A 6,876-nucleotide genomic window follows, 5' to 3' on the forward strand; every position below is an offset into this window, starting at 1 on the left:
GCTCTGGCTGATGGGATGATGTGGGATATTAGGGGTAGTAGTCGGGTGGCTCTGGCTGACGGGAAGATGTGGGATATTAGTGGTAGTAGCCCTGTGGTTCTGGCTGACGGGATGATGTGGGATATTAGGGGTAGTAGTCGGGTGGCTCTGGCTGACGGGAAGATGTGGGATATTAGTGGTAGTAGTCCGGTGGCTCTGGCTGATGGGATGATGTGGGATATTAGGGGTAGTAGTCCGGTGGCTCTGGCTGACGGGAAGATGTGTGATATTAGTAGTAGTAACCGGTGGCTCTTGCTGACAGGATGATGTGGGATATTAGTCGTAGTAGTCTGGTGGCTCTGGCTGATGGGATGATGTGGGATATTAGGTGTAGTAGTCCGGTGGTTCTGGCTGATGGGATGATGTGGGATATTAGGGGTAGTAGTCCAGTGGCTCTGGCTGACGGGATGATGTGGGATATTAGTGGTAGTAGTCCGGTGGCTCTGGCTGACGGGATGATGTGGGATATTAGGGGTAGTAGTCCGGTGGCTCTGGCTGACGGGATGATGTGGGATATTAGGGGTAGTAGTCCGGTGGCTCTGATGGGATGATGTGGGATATTAGTGGTAGTAACCGGTGGCTCTTGCTGACGGTATGATATTGGATATTAGTGGTAGTAGTCCGGTGGTTCTGGCTGACGGGATGATGTGGGATATTAGGGGTAGTAGTCCGGTGGTTCTGGCTGACGCGATGATGTGGGATATTAGGGCTAGTAGTCCAGTGGCTCTGGCAGACGGGATTATGTGGGATATTAGGGGTAGTAGATCGGTGGCTCTGGCTGACAGAATGATGTGGGATATTAGTGAGAGTAGTTTGGAGAGGGAGTGTGGCTATGAGGAGAGGGCGGAGCTCTACACTCAGTTTTATATATAGATATAATCATTATAATTTGTTATACCTAACAGTAGTTAGTTACTATGCCCGCGCAACGCCAGGCTCTTCAGCTAGTAAAGAATAATGGGGAATCTCCAGCACCTACCTCCACCCGCAGAGCAGCACTCCACATATATGGCTGCTCTGTGCGCACAGGACCTGGGATGAGGTCACAGGAGGGGAGGAGTCATGGGTCACATGATCAGGGCCTCAGTGTATGCAGGACTCTGCTGTGCTGGTTGTCATGGTGCTGGATGAGGGGAAGTTTATGTGTGGGGTCAGGAGGGGTTTACAGGGTGGATGTAGCAGAGCCGCGTGTGTACGAGGTGTACGGAGCGGAGCCGTGTGTACGAGGTGTACGGAGCAGAGCCGTGTGTACGAGGTGTACGGAGCAGAGCAGTGTGTGTACGAGGTGTACGGAGCAGAGCAGTGTGTGTACGAGGTGTACGGAGCGGGGCCGTGTGTGTACGAGGTGTACGGAGCGGAGCCGTGTGTGTACAAGGTGTACGGAGCGGAGCCGTGTGTGTACGAGGTGTACGGAGCGGAGCCGTGTGTGTACAAGGTGTACGGAGCGGAGCCGTGTGTGTACGAGGTGTACGGAGCAGAGCCGTGTGTGTACGAGGTGTACGGAGCGGAGCCGTGTGTGTACAAGGTGTACGGAGCGGAGCCGTGTGTGTACGAGGTGTACGGAGCGGAGCCGTGTGTGTACGAGGTGTACGGAGCGGAGCCGTGTGTGTACGAGGTGTACAGAGCGGAGCCGTGTGTGTACGAGGTGTACGGAGCGGAGCCGTGTGTGTACGAGGTGTACGGAGCGGAGCCGCGTGTGTACGAGGTGTACGGAGCGGAGCCGTGTGTGTACGAGGTGTACGGAGCGGAGCCGTGTGTGTACGAGGTGTACGGAGCGGAGCCGTGTGTGTACGAGGTGTACGGAGCGGAGCCTTGTGTGTGTGAGGTGTACGGAGCGGAGCTGTGAGTGCACGAGGTGCAATGAGCCGTGTGTGTGCGACGTGTATGGAGCGGAGCCGTTTGCATATGAGGTAGACAGGGCGGAGCCGTTTGTGTACGAGATGTACGGAGCAGAACCGTGTGCTTATGAGGTGGACAGGAAGGAGCCATTTGTGTATGAGGTGTTCGGAGCGGATCTGTGCGTGCATGAGGTGCATGGAGCAGAGCCGTTTGTGTAGGTGTACGGAGCGGGGTCGCGTGTGTTTGAGGTGGACAGGGCAGAGCCACGCGCGTGCTTGGAGCGCGGAGCCGCGCGCTTGCGAGGCGCACAGAGCCGTGCGCATGCGTGGCGCATGGATCGGTGCTGTGCATGTGCGCCGGCGCCGTTTTGCTGAAGAAAAAATCTATTTGGATCATTGAAATGACGGAAACGCCTGAGCAGTAGCAGGCCTCTGCATGATGAATGTTGTTTTTTAATTTTTTTCAAAACAATATTATATTCAGTATGTAAATTAGGGGCAGGTAAGTGAAGGATCAGTGCCCTGTCATAAGCCCATAAGGATGAATATGTAAGCAGAGCATCACATAGGCCCATCCCACAGGCCGCCCCGAAGCACGAGAAGCTCATTAACTCAAAACTTTAAATAAAGATTTAACCACAAGACGGATTTCATCACCAGGTATCATTGTAATCAGTATAAGGGCACTGACCTGACACTGTCTGTAGGTTACTGCGCATAATCCTGCTGACAGGTACATGTTCACTTTAATAACCAGGCCACATTTTACAATTCTGACCAGTGTCATGTTTTGTGGTAATAACTCTGAGATGCTTCAACGTATCCCGCTGATTCTGAGACTGTTTTTCGTGACATATTGTACTTCATGTTAGTGGTGAAATTTCTTCAATAAGGCTTGCATTTATTTATGATTTAAAAAAACAGAAATTTGGCAAAAATTTTGAACATGTTGCTATTTTCAAACTTTTAATTTTTATGCCCTTAAATCAGAGACTCATGTCACTCAAATTAGTTAATAAATAACATTTCTTACATGTCTACTGTACGTCAGCACAATTTTTAAAACATATTTTTTTGCTAGGAAGTTATAAGAGTTAAAATTTGACAAGCGATTTCTCATTTTTCCAACAAAATTTACAAAGCCATTTTTTGCAGTATATATGGGAGGCTGGGTGGAACTCATGCAGTGTATATGGGGAGGCTGTGTGGGGCTCATGCAGTGAATATAAGGAGGCTGTGTGGGGCTCATGCAGTGTATATGGGGATGTTGTGTGGGGCTCATGCTGTATATTTGGAGGCTGGGCTCATGCAGTGTATATGGGGAAGCTGTGTGGGGCTCATGCTCTATATGGGGGAGGGTGTGTGAGTCTCATGCAGCGTATATGGGGAGGCTGTGTTGGACTCATGCAGTGTATATGGGGAGGCTGTGTGGGGCTCATGCAGTGTATATGGAGAGGCTGTGTGGGGCTCATGCAGTGTATATGGGGAGGCTGTGTTGGGCTCATGCAGTGTACATGGGGAGGATGTGTGGGGCTCATTCAGTGTATATGGGGAGGCTGTGTGGGACTAATGCTGTATATAGTGAGGCTTTGGGGAACTCATGCAGTGTATATAGGGAGGCTGTGTGGGACTCATGCAGTGTATATGGGGATGTTATGTTGGGCTCATGCTGTATATTTGGAGGCTGGGCTCATGCAGTGTATATGTGTGGGGCTCATGCTCTATATGGGGGAGGGTGTGTGAGTCTTATGCAGCGTATATGGGTAGGCTGTGTTGGGCTCATGCAGTGTATATGTGGAGGCTGTGTGGGGCTCATGCAGTGTATATGGGGATGTTATGTTGGGGTCATGCTGTATATTTGGAGGCTGGGCTCATGCAGTGTATATGTGTGGGGCTCATGCTCTATATGGGGGAGGGTGTGTGAGTCTCATGCAGCGTATATGGAGAGGCTGTGTCGGGATCATACAGTGTATATGGGGAGGCTGTGTGGGGCTCATGCTGTATATGGGGAGGCAGTGTGGGGCTCATGCAGTGTATATGGGGAGGTTGTGTGGGGCTCATGCTGTTTATGGGAGAGGCTGTGTGGGGCTCATGCAGTATATATGGGGAGGCTGTGTGGGGCTCGTGCAGTGTATATGGGGAGGCTGTGAGGGGATCATGCAGTGTATACAGTGAGGCTTTCGGGACCTTATGCAGTATATATAGGGAGGCTGTGTGGGATTCATGCTGTATATGGGGAGGCTGTGTGGGGCTCATGCAGTGTATATGGGGAGGCTGTGTGGGGCTCTTGCTGTATATGGGGAGGATGTGTGGGTCTCATGCAGTGTATATGGGGGAGTGATATGAATGGGTCACCGAGGAGAAAAAAAGCAAAACAAACTAAGTCACAGAAAACCAGAGAGATTGGTAACTATGCAGATTGCAGATCCCTGATCCTACCACACAACTAGCAGTAGCCGTGGAGCGTGCCTACGATGTTCCTAGACGCCTCATCATGGCCGGAGGACTAAATAAGCCTAAAGCAAGAAAAGGGAAAACTAACTGCCCCAGAGCAGACCCCAAAGGAATAGATAGCCCCCACACATGTATTGATGGTGAAACAAGATGAAGGCACAAACACAGGCAGGAAAATAGGCTGAACAAATGATGGGGCCCAAACTAACTAGACAGGAAAGGAAAGGAAAGACGCTGTCTGCAACCTGCAAAAAACCCTACAAAAATCATGTCCAACACTTCTGATAGCAAAATTAACCCTGAAGTCACTAGACTTCTCCCACTATATCAGCACTCTGAAATATTCTGAGACAGAGCAAAAAGAGACCGAACTAGTAAGGGACAAAAAGCCAATTGGCAAAATACTGATAAATAAGAGTGGAAATTCAGCACAGCCCCCAGCCGGGGCTGGCTGACCACACAAAAAAATGAATAGACCAACAAAATCAAGTGTGAACATTAGCAGAAAAACTTACCTTTAGATGACTGGAACAGAGCTGAAAACCAAGACCTGACAAGCCAGAAGGAATCACCAGCAACTGATAGGGCGTCGGCTGTCTTAAATCCAATCTGAAAATCCTGATGTCCAATCGTCATCCTCATTCTCAGGTGGCAGACCTCCACCGATCAAACCAGCCTCACCACCTCCTGTCACCACCAGAGGGAGTCTGGAAGGGGAACTCACAACTGGTGAACCAGAGAATGAACTCACAACAGGGGAGGCTGTGTGAGGCTCATGCTGTATATGGGGAGGCTGTGTGGGGTTCATGCAGTATATATAGGGAGGTTGTGTGGGGTTATTGCTGTTTATGGGGAGGCTGTGTAGGGCTCATGCTGTATATGGGGAGGCTGTGTCGGGTTCATACAGTGCATATGGGGAGGCTGTGTAGGGCTCATGCTGTATATGGGGAGTGTTATGATTGGGTCACCGAGGAGGAAAACAAGACCAAGCCAAGTCACAGAAAAACCAGAGAGGTTGGTAACTATGCGGATTGCAGACCCCTGATCCTAACCACACAACTAACAGTAGCCGTGGAGCGTACCTATGATGATTCTAGACGCCTCGTCACAGCCGGAGGGCTAAATAAGCCTAAAGCAAGAAAAGGGGAAATCTAAACTACCCCAGAGCAGACCCCCAAAGGAATAGACAGCCCCCACACATGTATTGATGGTGAGACAAGATGAAAGCACAAACACAGGTAGGAAAATAGGCTGAGCAAATGATGGGGCCCACACTAGCTAGAAAGGACAGGAAAGGAAAGATACTGTCTGCAATCATGCCAAAAAACCCTGCAAAAATGTCCAACACTTCTGATAGCAAAAAAAACCCTGAAGTCACTAGACTTCTCCCACTATATCAGCACTCTGGCATATTCTGAGAACAGAGCAAAAAGAGGCCAATCTAATAAGGGACAAAAAGCAAACTGGCACATACAGTGGCATAAGAGTGGAAATTCAGCACAGCCCCAGCCGGGGCTGGCTGACAACACAAAAAACTGAATAGACCAAACCAAATCAAATGTGAACATTAGCAAAGACAACTTAGCTTGAGAAGGCAGGAACTGAGCTGGAAACTAAGACCTCAGGAGGCAGGAAAAAATCACCAGCATAGGAATAGGGAGTCAACTGTCTTAAATCCAGTCTGAGAATCCAGATGTCCACTCCTCTTCCTCATTATCAGGTGGCAGGTCTCTGTTAATTAAATCAGCTTCACTACCTCCTGCCACCACCAGAGGGAGTCCGGAAAGAGAACTCACAACTCCTCTGTCAGCACAACCAGCTCCCTCACCAGAAACCAGAGGCAGACCAGAAAATGAGTTCACAACAGTACCCCCCCTTGAGGAGGGGTCACCGAACCATCATCCAAGCCACCAGGCCGATCAGGATGGGCCTGGCGAAAAGCACAAACCAAGCTATTGGCATGAATGTCAGAGGCAGAGACCCAAGAATTATCCTCCTGGCTATAACCCTTCCATTTGACCAAATACTGGAGTCTCCGTCTATCCAAATGAGAATCCAATATTTTCCCTACCTCATATTCCACATTGCCTTCAACCAATACAGGGTTAGGAGGCACCACCACAGGAACTACTGGCTCAACAAACCTCTTCAACAGAGATTTGTGAAATACGTTATGGATCTTAAACATAACTGGAAGAGCCAATCGAAAAGAAACAGGATTAAGAATCTCCAAGATCTTATAAGGTCCAATAAATCTTGGCTTGAACTTTGGAGATGCAACCTTCATAGAGATATTCTTTGACGACAACCAAACCATATCACCCACTTTAAACCGGGGACCAATGGTCCTATGCCGGTTGTAAAACCGCTGGGCCTTTTCCTGAGAGAGTGACAACTTATCCACCACTTGGTCTGCTGCATTCTCTCTACCCTAGTGTCCACACTTGAGCAGGCTGAAGATTCCACTTGCCCTGAAGAAAATAGAGGATGAAACCCAAAGTTACAGAAAAAGGGCGACATCAAAGTGGCAGAACTAGCTCTATTG

The 6,876-nt window shown here is 49.4% G+C and overlaps 1 protein-coding gene across 1 annotated transcript in view; it reads right to left on the reverse strand.

Annotated features, from left to right (window-relative positions):
- LOC141055874 (uncharacterized) overlaps positions 1-1,145 on the reverse strand; it is a 57,157-nt gene extending 56,012 nt beyond the window's left edge. Inside the window, exon 1 of the mRNA XM_073552590.1 lies at positions 1,019-1,145. The gene's annotated coding sequence lies outside the window, so the exon portion shown is untranslated. The remainder of the gene's footprint in view (positions 1-1,018) is intronic.
- Between the last annotated feature and the right edge of the window lie 5,731 nt (positions 1,146-6,876).

The sequence above is a fragment of the Dendrobates tinctorius genome, unplaced genomic scaffold (assembly GCF_039654945.1).
Source record: "Dendrobates tinctorius isolate UK_male_01 unplaced genomic scaffold, ASM3965494v1 ptg000192l, whole genome shotgun sequence".
NCBI classification, from domain to species: domain Eukaryota; kingdom Metazoa; phylum Chordata; class Amphibia; order Anura; family Dendrobatidae; genus Dendrobates; species Dendrobates tinctorius.